Genomic DNA, 15,082 nt, shown 5'->3' with positions numbered 1-15,082 from the left:
AATGTGGTAAATACACAGATATGTAACTGTGAGTGCAACTGGCTACACTACTGATAAAAACATAACTGCTACCTAGGTATCTGTACAAATGTGTAATCAGCCCTTTCAGTGTCTGACTGCCTGTGCCAGTGGCACTCTCCTTCTGTTAATAGTTATATAAGTCCCACGACTGCCTGCACACTATGGGGGTTATTCTAACTTTGGAGGAGTGTTAATCCGTCCCAAAAGTGACGGTAAAGTGACGGATATACCACCAGCCGTATTACGAGTTCCATAGGATATAATGGACTCGTAATACGGCTGGTGGTAAATCCGTCACTTTTCCGTCACTTTTGGGACGGATTAACACCTCCTCCAAAGTTAGAATAACCCCCTATATATGTAAGTGAGCATAGTAGTCTGCAAGTGCATGTCTAACTCATTGAAACTTATAAGGACATGATTACTGTTTTGACCACTAAGCACCATGCTCTTTTGCCTACTTACAAACTAGCTGGGTGCTCAATTTGTGAAGCAAAATGATGGAGGAGTATTAAGCAGCCTTTTTCATAGAAACTGGATGCAGCAGTAAAACTGTACACTTAGAGTCTGCAGTATGAGGCCTCACCCATCTTTAAAGTAGTACTTGTGTATATAGGTGAGTAGGTTGTGTCAGTATTGGTCTACATATCTGACTGAGTGTATCAGTACATCTATGAGTGTCCACTACATGTTTAAATACATATGGCCAATAGAGGAGTATGTAAGTGTGTGTAGCTCCATTACTGTTGGAAACATAACCACTGTATGGCTGTATGCATGGATGTATAAGCAGCCCTCTAAGTATCTAAGTGGCTATGCAGTGACTCTATCCTTCTGTTAACAGGAATAGGAGTTGTAGTATCTACATCATAGTTTATACATATGTGGGCATAATGCTCTGCAATGCGACATGTAACTCAGATAAACATAGAACACCATGTTTCACCTCTTAATTACAAAGTACCCTGTTCTATGGCCTACCTATAGCCTACGTAAGGGTTGAGTCTTGTGTGCTAAAAGGGAACTGTAATCTTTCTTTCCTGATTATTATACCTTTCTTTATTGTTATCATATAGGTATTCTTTAGATTTCTTTTTAGTGGTTATGAACATGCTATTCACTCTCATTCATCTTACATACAGTTATCCCTGTAGTAACACATTTTAAATTAAAATACATTATACTACACATACCTGTGTTTGTTGGTCTGCATATTTGTTACTCAGTAATAATTCTTATGTCTTCTCACTGAAAAATGCACAAAAACCAAGCAGAAGAATGGCACACAACTGTCAAGCAAGCAAACCATTAAAGGCAACCTTTTCAACTTTGATTTCAAGTTTACTCAATCACAAAGCGAAGCAGAATAACTCTTTTATATTTACCTTTTGCTACACATCTTCTGACTGGATCTCATGGTTAACCCTTCATCAACACTCCTCAAAAAGTAGCCCACTTCCGAATCAGTTTTTGCCATATCTACCACAGCGCTTAGTGCACCCCACCATGTAGCTCCGTGGATGGATCCGCTGATCCACGTGGGAATACAACATTTATTTTTAGTATACATTCTCAAATAATGCTATGTATATTAATCTTTGAATAAAAAAGTTAATTGGCACCTAAACATAATTTTGAACACTTTTTCCCCAGTGAAACTGCAAGTACAAAGTCACAGTCTAGTCTTTTTTATAGTCTTCCCCCCATACTCTTCCATCTGTGCTATCATTGTAAAGTACTTTGTAACATTCTCTTGCAGAAGTAGGTCACAGGTTCATAAGTTTTTGCAAGTGTCATGCTTACTTTTTAATGGAAAATAGCAGGTGTGGTTGACTTTTTCATATAAAACAAATATCGCAAACAGCACCACTTTTTCTGCTTTCTCAAAAGCCAATCCCAAGTCTATTTTCTTTTCTCACAAAATCACTACCTACCTTTATGCACCAACATATTTAGAACAACTAATAAAAACTGTTCTTTCAAATTTTAACTAGCACCCTCCATTATCAACTGCATTTCTGCATTTCATTTCAATACTGCCTCATTCAGTTGTAGCCTTGTCCTAAGGGGTACCCCAGCTTCACTCCAGAAGTGTGGACTGTGGGACGCAGCTTTGTGTTATGGACCAGAGAGATTGCAAGAAAGAGTGACCTTGACAGGGACCTGGGTTATGTAATGTGGCTATTACTTGGATTGACCAGAGAGGGTTAAAGTGGCATCAATTGCTCTCTTTGGTTAAAACCATTAAGGGTTGTCAACATCCAGACCTTATAATTGTGCACTGTGTTAGCAATGACCTAGGTACAGTTACTGGGGTAGGATTGGAAGTCCTAGTAAAGGATATCTTTGGAAAATCAATAGCACGTTTCCAACACACTGAGTTTGTTTTTTCTAATGTTTGCCTAAGGCAGAAATGGGAGTGGTCAAGTTTCTGCATTCCTTAGAGACCAAAACATGGGGTCTATATACCACAGTAATTTACAGTTTGATATGGATGGTATATAAAGGCAATAGGGTGTTCCTGCAGAACGTGAGAGACTGCATCCTGCTACACATGTAGATATCAAGTACACCGCATGAACACAAAGGTTCTTTTTAGAGCCAATCCTTTTTATCATAGATTTATTTTTTTATTGTTTATTCCTATTTTTTAAATATCATTCAGATCCACTGATCCATCCGTGAATCTTGAAAATGCCAAATTCCTCTTTACTGAGGCTTTGGTGCAATCCTGCTTCTGTTCCTTACATAAGACATATTGGTCACCTGCAATACTTCACAATCTAGGGGGCATATTTAAAGCCCCTAGTGCCACTGGAGCGTCACTTTTAGCGATGCTCCGGTTGCGTTGTGCCTTGCGCCATATGTACATTGCAGCGCTAAGCCACTTTTTGTGCTTAACGCTGTCTTTTAAATATGGGCCCCTACGATGCACTTTTCTGCCGTAGAGTGACGTGCAATGGGTGTTGCTTTGGGCGTTTCACTGCAACACCCATTGCTTTTGACGCTGCCCCACATTTGCAAGGAATCATCAATCGGGAGGCAGTGAAAAGCGGTGGAATCAGCATGTCACAACAAGAATACTTTTATTTCTTCTCGTTTTTACTTTTTCTATGTGTGCTGCATCCTGCATTCTGCAGCACACATAGAAGGAGCAAGAGGCCAATAATAATTGTTTATGTGCAGGAATGGACACCTTCCTGCACATAAAAAAATCGTTCCCTTCAATGCAGCCACCCTTGCACTACAGTGTAAGGATTCCTGCGTTAGCAGCTAAATGTGGAGCAAGTGCTAGGAGAAACACAGGTGTGCACCATGTTTTTGTAAATGTGGTGCATCTCTGCATTTCAGAACTGACGCTGCACCAGTTCCATGTAAATATGCCCCTAGGTCTGGTAGGCTCTGGAATTTGCTGGAAATACAGTAGGTATCAGGAAGACATAGAACATATGCTTTATGCATGTGGACTTATTCACCCCTTTTAAGTGGAGTACAGGCTCTCATTTTGCTCATCTGCTCTCCCTAACCATACCACTCACTGACACACTTCTCCTTGAGAAGTTACTATCCCTGGGTGTTAAATTTATGCTTTCAGAATGGAAGTCCCCAACCTTGATTCCCTTTCAAAGTGGTGGGCTCTGCTCTGTTCCACTAAGAACTCAGTCAAAATAATGTACTCAAGGTTTCAGTCCTGTCTTGGCTTCAGGTGACTCTTGGTGTTTCTGTAGAAGACCAAACGTTCCTAATTATAACTTTTATACTGGAGTGAATTCAAATGTACCTCTTATATTTTGCTCCTTACCTTACTTGTTACCCTATGCCTAATTGTGTTATATGTTGGTTCTCCATGAGCTGAGGGAAACACACATATGTGACTGCCCTAGATTTTCACCTAGACTATGAAACAGTGGTGAGCTAAATGTGCTACTTCATTGCCCTTTACTTCCCCCTCCGACCTATTACTTTCCATTCCCACACCTGTTCTGCTGGTTTTTACATTGGTTCAGGATGCAGATAGATTCATTGTGGGAATACTCAATGTGCATTTTACTCTTCCCTTTTCATGTTAGGATTGTTTGCCTCCAAAGGGGAGTACTTTAATAACAGACAACTTTGTAATATTCTGTATAGCAAAGTGTACCTTTATAGTTGAGTCATCCAAAGTACTTTCAGTTTATTGTATGTAACAGTATTACCCCTAGGTCCATAGCCCAATGTATGAGTGTAAAGTTGGTGTTTTAGGTATTGTTTTACTTTACTTTATTTATTGTTTGTTTCTTTATATTAACTGTAAAATCAATCAAATGTATTGCCCATAACTGCTTCAAACTTGATACAGAGCTAGCATGCTCAGTCCTAACTGTCATGAGATTTAAGTTCTCTGTTCGATTGCCATTTCTTTAGTAATAGAGGGATTAGTCTGTAACAGCTTCATCCCATATCCAAGCTTTAGGTCAATCACAGTTCGGTCTACAATTCAATTTAGGTTATTTAATTCTCCTAAAATTGATAATTCGGTACACAGAGGGGTACATTTCTAATGTAAGAAGGCATTGTGGAGTAGCAGGAAATAACTGTAAATCATTTTAAATGATTTTGCAGTTCAGAATTTTCATGGTTCTGTGCATTTCTTGTCTGAGGAGGTATCCCCACACAATAGCAGACCCACTATTTTACTTAAATAATGTTGAGTTATGCATCCATTATACCTTGAAATGAAATTCTTCAAGCCTGCTACAGTTCTCATGGTGTTTATAGCAGATCTTTTTATATGGTAGTTCAGTTTAGAGTGGCAGTAAATAGAATGCCTAGATATGAGTAATTCCTTGAAATTTCTAACTTAGTTTTGCCTCTGTTCCAGAAAATGATGCTCTCCTTGCCCCAGTCAAAAATCACTATTTTTTTTTTTCTAAAAGTTCTAGATTATTATCAAAGTTATATGCTGATATAGCTGTTATCCGACTGATGCCTGATCCACTGGAATCATAGCATCTGCTTATGCCAAATTTAAGATGGGCTACCCACTCAACTTTGGCAGAAAGTCTCAAACATTTGTGATCTATTCTGATTGGTTGGGATCTTCACCTATGTCTCGAAGTATAGATACTTGTTCAAGTGAAGCATGAAAGGGTTAGTCTCCAAATAATGCATTGTTCCCAATTAGTGTAAACCTATCTACTTGGTCAAAGGCTGCACTCTAGTCACCATTGCAGCAGTTCAGCCTTTCATCTTTTTTGCCATTAGCTGTTACCTATAATGTGATTATTTTATCCATTGTGGAAGCTTCTGGCCTACGACCAGTTCTGCAGAAAGGACAACGGTTCAGATGCATCAAAGTGTTTTGTGATCACAAATGGCTCAAAGGGTCGTTTGCGATCCAAAAAACTGGACTTGGTAGGTGACAAGTCCAATTTGCGATTCGGTAACTTGTTACAGAATTGCAAATTGGATTTGCGACTACATACCGATTTCTTATAAGGAAGGGGTGAGTCAAGGGCGTCCCTTCCTAATACAGAATCACAGAGGAATGTATGATTGTTTTGTGACCGTGAATGCGGTCGCAAAACAATCGCAGTTACCACCAATTTTAAATTGGTGGTAACCTATTCGCAAAGGGGAAGGGGTCTCTAAGGGACCCCTTCCCCTTCATGAATACATGCAAAAACATTTTTTAAGAGAAGGCAGTGGTCCCACGGACCACTGCCTACTTTTAAAAAATGGAAAGAAAACTTTTCATTTTTCATTTTTAAACGCATCCCATTTTTCTTTAAGGAAAACGTGCTGCATTTAAAAAATATAAATATTGCTTTACTGAAAAGCAATCACAGACATGGTGGTCAGCTGAGCCCAGCAGGCCACCACCCCTGTGATTGTAGCCATTCGCAATGGCTCACAAATTGCGACCTACCTCATGAATATTAATAAGGTAGGTCCATTTTCGAGCCTTTGGAATCGCTGTATGAAACTATTGGAGTTTCATACATACCAATATCGATTACCTATTTGAGATTTGTAAAAAATCGCAATTAGGTAATCGCTATTGGATATAATGATACATCTGGCAAGGCATAATGTATGCAAAGGGGGCGTTCCCCCATTAGGGGGGCTGAAAAAATGATGCAATAAATCTAAAAGATTTTTTTGTGTCATTTTTTCGGCACTTATAACACCTGCTCAGAGCAGGCATTAAAAGGAGGCATGCCATTATTTTCAATGGGCCTCAATGGGACTCAATGGGCTTTGCAAGATTAGAGTCAACCTTTTTTATGCTAATCCTGCAGAGCTCCGAAGTATCGTCAAATATTTTGACACTAGTTTCCCTAACAACCACCATGGTGCACCGGATCATAGATACCATTGCCTGGTGAAAAGAAAACATTACCCACCCACTCTCTCTTCAATTTTATAGACTCAGTTTTGGGTAGATGTATTTCCTGAATGAATAGGTGAAACATCAGCATTCAAATGTGATAAGTGGGTTAAAACCCTCTGCTATTTAATTGGTGAACCCAGACCCTTGACGTTCCAAGAAACAAAGTTTGATGCTATGGAACAACAAATTGAAAAAGGTTATTTGAGCATAAACAATGAGCATAGAAGGTGAACCAAACTGGAAGCAACAAATGACAACATAGGAAGGAAAGGAGGATGAGAGATAAGCAAAAGTATCTCCCGAAAGGGACGGGAGATAAGCAGAGAAAGAATGAAGTGATAAAAAAGCAGAGGAACACAAAAAGACAAAGAAGTGTAAAATAGAATGAAGAATACAAGTGAAGCAGCGAAAAACAGAAAGGCAGAAGAATGTAAAAATAGAATGAAGAACATGAGAGAAAGAACCATACCTATAAATATTGTCAATGGAACGGGGGGGGTGATGTTGAGACCACACAGAAGGATGACACATCTGAGCGCCAGGGAGACGACTTAAGGGAGGAAGGTGGGTGATGTAGGGGACAGCCAATGGTGTTCACAAAATGCTATTAGGGAAACAGAGACCTGTAAACAGAAAACTAAGATAATATACTAAACAATTTATAAACAAGCAGTAATCAAAGTGTTAAGACTAACATGACATCAAATACACATCATATATGAAGGATGCCTCAAAAAAGGAAGAACAGACCATAACAAAATAAAAACAAAACAAATTTCAAGTCTTGGTTGATTCCAAGATGTCCATGAACTCCACTTTGTGCTCCTGAAGGAAAGTGCGGAAAACAGGCAGGGCCTTCATAATTATAAGTCTTGTTGTTATAAGTGACTTTGAACAGGCATGGATGGAACAAACCAAAATGAGCACCAAAGGAACAAAGTGCAGGTCTCAAGGAAAGAAAGTCTTTGCGCCTGTCTGCTGTATTTTTGGCGTAGACCTGGAAGAAGTACAAGTTATTGCTAGACTATAAAGTCTGTTTTCTGGATCGAGCATCTGATATCACTTTAAGTAGATCTTATTCAAGAAAATGTAGGCTAACACTTTGAGGTTTTTTGGAAATGAATGCTACATTTGGCGTGTGTTCAAGTCTATGGGCACATTGAATGTTCAAAGGAGAGGACTCTGGCACTTAAAGTAATTTAGGAAGAACATTTTGGAAAAAAGTGACTGGATCAGAGCCCTCCATCCCCTCTGGCAAGCTATAAATGCATAAATTATTCCAGCAATTCCTGTTTTCAAAATCTTCAACTTGTTTTCAAAATCTTCAACCTGTTTTTGAAGTGAGGAGATCTGAGATTGAAGCTGTGGGACTGTATGGACTGATTCGGTGAGGTCCAAATTGCGCTGTATGACTGATACTATTTTCTCTTTCAGTCTAGACCACTTGTCATCTAAATTTTGGAGTTCTGTATTGGTCTCCTCGATGCATGGGCATAGGGCCCTAACCTGTTCCAATAGAAGATCCATAGAGAGCAAAGAAGTAGATTTTGCAAGCGAGGAGGGTATTTTTTCAATCGTTTAGTTGAAGCTTTTCCTTCTTCATGCAATGGAATAACGCCTCCTGAGGGTGTAGAAAGGAAGGGACTTTGAGACATTCTCCATCTCAAATTGTACAAATAAGAGGATGATGAAGCAACAGGTTGTCTAGAGAAGTCTGACAATGCTTTAAAGTGACATTAAGCTTTTCTCAACCAGTCCTTACAACAACGCGCTGGCGAAGGAAAGGAAGATAGCATATGCAATAACCAACGACTGGTGAATATAAACCTCTATCTTGGCCAGATAACAATACCAGCTGACTGCTGATGGGTGTCACACTAGAGATTTAATTATGAGCTGCATGACCAGTGTAAAATGTTGCTGTAAAGTGTGACTCTTCCCTGATAAATTCAGAGTAAAATTCAAAAAGAGGCAAAAATTAAAGGGGCAGTACTATGTCAGAACAAAACTTCCACAATGAATATGCCAAAAGGACCAAGTAATTTCCCACAAGTAAGCCGTTGCAGCATTTGAAATCAGTAAAATTACTGGCTTCCTGGATTAAAGTACACAAATCACCAAAATAATGTGGACTGAGGTGATGTGAGAAGAAAACTTACTGGAAATACTTGAAAATGTTGAAAGAAGGCCTCCATTCTTCAAACATTCAATGCAGGAACAGCTCTTCACCAATGTTCCATTGATGCCTTTTCCTCTCACGGATGGGCGCTGCAGACAATGGAAAGGTGTTGTCTTTGAGAAATAGGTTAACCTACCCGTCATGAAAGCTATCCCAGAAATGCCATCATGCCTCACATTATCTCCGGATTAGCAAACAGTTAGCGTTATAAAGGTGAACTGACTCTTCAAACAGCTATAGGGATGCCACCATCTTTTTTGGGTGCAAGTCTTCGCCTGCCCCCTAAAATAACCTTGTCAGATGCAGTCATTATTACAACACCAATGCTATTAGAAGATCAGGATGATTTTCATTGAGAATAAGTAGCTCTTGACTTAGAACCATTCCAGGCCCAGTGCCATTAACGAACTGAGAGGCAAGACAGTTGTCATGTGAATCCTGTTTGTGGCCCAGATTGTTATGGAAAGAGCAAGATTATACTCTATTAAACCAAACACAATAGGTGTTTGTACAGCTGGTTTTATCAAATCAAATATTTAAAGGTGTCTTCATATGGGAAAGTGAAGAAAAAGTACGATCAGTATAAAAAAATAATTGCCTAAGATCACACAATTTGGATAAGGGATGAGCCATGATTAATCTACGAACTGCTGTTTCACTTTGTACAAATCAGCCACTTAATGGTTATACATTTGTCTCTCCTTTTTACTTCAGATGTTAATGCTTTGTTTCTGCCTCTTTGTGCATGAAGTTAGAACGAGGGTGACAGGCAGAAGTCAAATGGGAGCTCGGCATGGGCTTGAGAATCCAATGGAACTTCAAGCTGCACCAGAGAAAGGCTTCAGGCTCGGGCTGGCTCAAGCTTTTACTGGCGCATCTACTTCTAGCTATGCCCCTGAGAGGCCAGCTTAAGTGCTGGAGGCAGTCAGCATGAAAGTCTTTGTTGGTGCACCCCAAAAGACCAACTTCTCCACACATTTCTTTACTACTTCCCTCCACTGTACCCCTCATCTTCACATTGACCCTCACTCTTGTGTATTTAATTTCTTTTGTAGTGCTACTCATTCCAAGTATGTGGGGCAGGGCGACGGAATGTGTTACATCACAAACAAATTATACAGAGACAATGTCTCATGTAAGTGTTGAGACAATGTATAGGGAATGTTATTTATGACAATGAGAGCAACAATGTGTAGGAGTCAGATGTCATCGAAGCAAGAAGTTATTATATGTTAAGAGTGCTTACCTGGAAAAATATAGAAACTCAGGATTTAAAACATAACATGGTGGTTGGGGTTGTTTTTACTAATAAGTGTTTGTTACTATACAAAATAACCTTTTTTAATGACTTTAAAATAATGAAAGATTGGGGAAAAACAATAGCAAGTAACAAAAGGAACTCTGTGACAACATCAGTAACCCACTGAGCTATCTACATTAAAAACAATTATTTGATCTGCATGTTACACCTTATGCTTTGCAGAAGGCACATTATCACTCTCCGTAACTTTATGAAATTCAAAACTGGGGCCAGACGAAACTCAAATCTCTTTAACAGATGCAATACTCATCACAGTTAAACTAACATTATTACCTAAAAAATGATGGCACATGAGGAACTTTGAAGTCTTTGTAAGCTATTTCAAATTTCAACCCCCTCCCCATCCACCCACTCACCCTCAAAGCTTTCCCCCTGGTGCGGTGGAACATACTCCTGTATCAAATCAAAATGCCTTGCCTTAGGCCAGAGCAGGAGGTGGCCCACTGCATGCTGTGACTGCCCAGACTGGCCCACTGTCATTCTGTATGTGACAATCAGCCCTCATACAGAATGACAATTGACCCATCCCAGTCTGTGCAAGGCCAGGGAGGGGCTGCATTTGAGCACAGATGAGCAGTGCAAGCCAGTCTCAACAGGGAGTTTTGTGTAACTCTGAGGCGTACTGCAGGGGAGCAATGCAGCTCACACAATCCCCAAAATTACAGGCAAAAGGTGTCCTTAATATCCAAATAAAGGACAGTCCATGAAATTGACAGACGGGTGGCCACCCTATTTGAGAGTTAGGAAAGCAACACCAACCTGGATTCTCCTGTGTTACTAGTATTCAGAAATGCTTGTGTTTGGTAGGTTCCACTGGGTGCAAGCCGTCCCTAGACTACAATACTGCCAAAATCTGCAGATATTTGTCATCAAATGAACAGTGTACTATTTTCGCGTAGGTTCTCATTATTCTAATGAGACCACTGGATTTTGAGCTGCAGAATTGCCCGTGGTGTGGGAGACTGAGTCAAACCCACTGCGGGTGACACCTGTCAGTCCAATCCGGGTTTTGCTCCGGCTAACTAGCAGTGTCTCATCTCTACCAAAGGATAGTGATGATTGGGCAGCCGAGCGAATGACATACTAGGCTTCTCAGGGAAGTCGTGGTCACTCGGGTCTCATCCGGTTCTCTCATTTACAATTCAGTCTCATATATAAATGACAGACAGAGGCAGTATATGTTTCAATAATGAGTTTAATAAAACAACTGCATCTTAGATAGCAAAGCGTGAGCTGCAACAACCAGGACGACACAACATGACAGTATTAAAATTGTGACAAGAAGAGTGAAGCATAAAAACAATGCTATCATATTGTCACTATGATCAAGGGACTATTTCCTATCCAAGTTGTAATTTGAGCACAGCATGTTAAGCTCTAATTCTGCCTTTCAGGTTCCCCTGGGAAAATCAACCCCCATACCTGAGCAAAGGCCTGTGGTCTGTATTAGCATCTGTAGCGAAGCATTCAGCAATCAGCATACAGTCGTGGTTCCCTGGCTGGAATCTCCCTCTAACTTGTAAGGGACAAGGAAGTGTTTATATAATAACACAGCTGAATGTTGGAGACTAAACTTCTACCATGTTTACCGGCAAATGTACCGAGCTGTATCCTTGAAGGAAGCACAAAGTGATCAAGAATGTCTTGTTTGTGAATAGAGTGCTGGCTTAGGCATAAACAATTAGATAGTAGAAAATAAAACAAGATCGTAAAACTGGTCATTGTAATAATAATAAGACGAAGCCGAATAAAATATATCTAGGTTAGAGTGCACACCAGCCTCGTGTGTTAATATAACGTGCATAGCGATATTGACTAAAATGGCTAAACAAAGCTATAAACTGTGATTCACAATTTTGTGATCTGTACTAATGTTCCATAATGAAGTGTGCTGACTAATGGCAACTGGCATGTAGGCAGAGTGGGGGGGGGGCAAATATGGTGTTGGTGCATGCGTGGGTGTATGCATGCAATGTAATTGGTGTAAATAGAAAGAAAAAACACGTACCTTGCTTGCTGCACCATGTTCAACATCTGACGTCCTCTTCGCGCCAGTCTCCTCTCTGGCTCCAGCAAATTCCCTGAAGCAATCCTGGTGCTTCTTTCATGCTGATAAACAGCATGAAAGAAGTGTCAGGATTGGAGGGAGCGGCTTCTCTCAGCACTCACAAGAGCACTGGAGGCCTGTGTTTTCTCTAACCCAGCTGTCGTAGAACAGCTGGATTAGAGAAGTTTAAAGTGTGCATATCTGGCTGGCCGTCCCAAGACAGCCGGCCAAAAAGACATGCGCACTTTAAACTTAAGTGCAAAGCTCACTGCTGCCACTCAGCAGCATTGAACACGGGCCCATTCTGAAACTCGGTTCAGGACAGGAGGATAGAAAATAAAATGGTAATAAATTAAATGTATTACCATTTTATTTGTCATCCCTGGTGGGCATTTCAGGTAGAGGGGCGACGCTCCTCCTCCCTAAAGGATAAACCACTGATGGTGCTGACTACAGTCTCCAGATAAAGCTGCAAGTGTTTAGTATTGCCGTAGTGCAATTAAGAACAACATTTCCTCGTTTAGTACTCCAGGATTTATGTTTGCCCACTTGAGAAATGCAACAAAATATTGAACAAATTTGCTGAAAAAAAATTAAAATGTTGCTACATTTGCAGGCTGCAAGTTTATTTTGATGAGGGGTTTGTACAAATACATTGCCATGAATGTGGAAAAAACATACATGAGAGTGCAAAGCGAGACCAAAAAGGTACATGTGTATAAACCACCCACGGCCAGTTTTTTTGTAAAAAGCTCCTCCGCAGAGGTGCTCAAAGCACCCGGAAATTAAAGGTAATATTATGCAGCTTGCAGCTCATTGTGTAAACACCATTCTAACTTCGGTTCCACCACCTTTGTGTGAAAAGAATGGTGATCGTAAGAGAGAACTTATGGTGGTGCTAACGCGTCCCTTTATGATATTTTATTACACATCAGGTCTCGTTTTAGGCCAATGAATCTTTTGACCCAGTTGAGAGACACCTTAGGACGAGATAGCTAATCAATATATCAATCAATACATCAATAATGTCATCAATATTTATCACGACAATGCATTTCACTTTAGTCAAAGTCATTAATCAATTCAAAGACACTACCATGACCTTTCAGCCATGAATAACCACACCTTGATTAGTAGAATTTTATGAGTTTTTTTATTCCCTATTAATTACAGTCTATAAGCAGATACGTTAATCTCAACACCAAGAAACATAGCATAGTCACGATATGGCAACTTTGATAAGATTTCATTAAAGCGAGAATCACAAACATCAGAACATAACACGGCGTGAACATAAATCAAGTTTAGCAGAGTGTCAATAACGTGTCAGTTCAACAAAGCATAGTCTCAGTCTATTTGCGTCAGTTTTGGTGAACACCTGTCCTAACTTCTGATTAGCATTCGCATGTTGGGCTTCATGTCAAACAATTTAGAACACTAATTTGGAAAACATCTATCTAAGGTCTCTGTCAAAAGTAAGCAGTTGGTACCTAGAAAGGAAAAGCAAACAGACAAATCACAATTGCATTGTCATAATTACCCTCCAAAGTTTAGGTCAGCGCACTGGCTCAGTCTTCGTCTTCAGCACATCAGTCAATTTGTCATCAGTCAAAACTCAGCTCTGGGGCAAAAGGGCACTTCCCTCATAAGGAGGTAAAATATAATATGGACAATTCTAAGGGTGAGGATGGTTTTAAGTAAACCAACAAGTCACCAAACAGAGTGACAGAGTTTCTGGATAAAATCAATAGCATTCCCTAACCCACCTAAATGACTCCCTGTGACATGGGTTTTTATCCCTTTTCCATTGTACATTCCCCCAAAATTCTATTGGTCATCTGTTATACCCCACTATCTTTAACCTATCAGAGAATACATTAGGTAACCCAACTCTTCACCCCATCTTATTTTACAAGTCTTTGAATGGTCTTCATAATTGACGTCTTCCGAGGTGGCACGTCCGATATGATTTCATCTTTCAGTAATTCTTTGCACATCTTTTGGTCAGCAGTTCCATTGTCTTCACCGGTTTGAATGACCTTGTACATTACATTAATCTACACTGTTTCAATTTGCTTTTTAACATTTACTCTGCACACAGTGAAGAATGCTTGAGAACGGATCTAATATGGTTACATTTGTCTTCTAATTTGAAGAAAAAAAGAACACGCAGGGTCGTGTCCCTTTGTGAGTCAGCACACTGCAAAATAGAAAAATGCATTTAATATGAGAGCCAACCAGCTAAGCTTCGGCTCATGCTAACTTAAGGCCTATGAGGATTTCAGCACAGATTCAATAACGCAATCATTAGTATAAACTTATTTAAACATAATATAAACATTTTGGTCATTATTATTAGTCTACGTAAACATTGGTGGCCACTCCCCGTGGTCACAATTCAAGTACACGTCTAAGCAAAATTACTATCATTATAGTTTCTATGCAGCATTATCACACATTGATTCATAAACATTTCATGTTAATATAGATTATATAAGCTACACTCTCAGTGGCTAGAGAACAACAGGAGTGTGTGAAGTGTCACACCTCATACTAAACGTGTCCCTACCGACATATCCCTTCACCTGCATAGGCCCCCTCCATGCTGACTCAAACAGTTTCTGGTTGCCTGAGGGAGGGCTCTTGAATGCCCCTTCAGGGTACTCATACTGCTTAATAACCCGGCACTCCTTCTAGAGTTCCTTAGCAGGAGGTGGTGCTATGGGGCGTGGGACTGGTGCAAGTTCGGTGAAGTAGGAAACATTGAAGCAACAATGGTGGAAGATTGAGGGTACTCGGTGTTCAAACAGTGGTGCACTGGAACTCAAAAAGCCTTCCTCTGCTCTTGCTACATTACAATAGAATTCCAAAGTAATGTAACTGCTCAAATAATAAAATAATAGAGGGAAAAAAAACATCCGCAAACGTCAAGAAGAAGTTGCCTGACACTATTCAGGGAACTGCAAATGCAAATCTAAAAATATAAAATGATCTCTATGCCCCAGAGTTCCTTTCTTACCAACATCACCCCAGACACATGCAAATAGGGCTCGAACTAAGGTACACTGTAACACGTGTGCTTTGCTAAGTCTCATTAAACAATAATTAGAATTAGCTATTAAATGCTCAAATAGGGAAAAC

Source organism: Pleurodeles waltl, chromosome 5 (assembly GCF_031143425.1).
Source record: "Pleurodeles waltl isolate 20211129_DDA chromosome 5, aPleWal1.hap1.20221129, whole genome shotgun sequence".
Taxonomy (NCBI): Eukaryota; Metazoa; Chordata; class Amphibia; order Caudata; family Salamandridae; genus Pleurodeles; species Pleurodeles waltl.
This window is presented reverse-complemented; position numbering follows the sequence as displayed.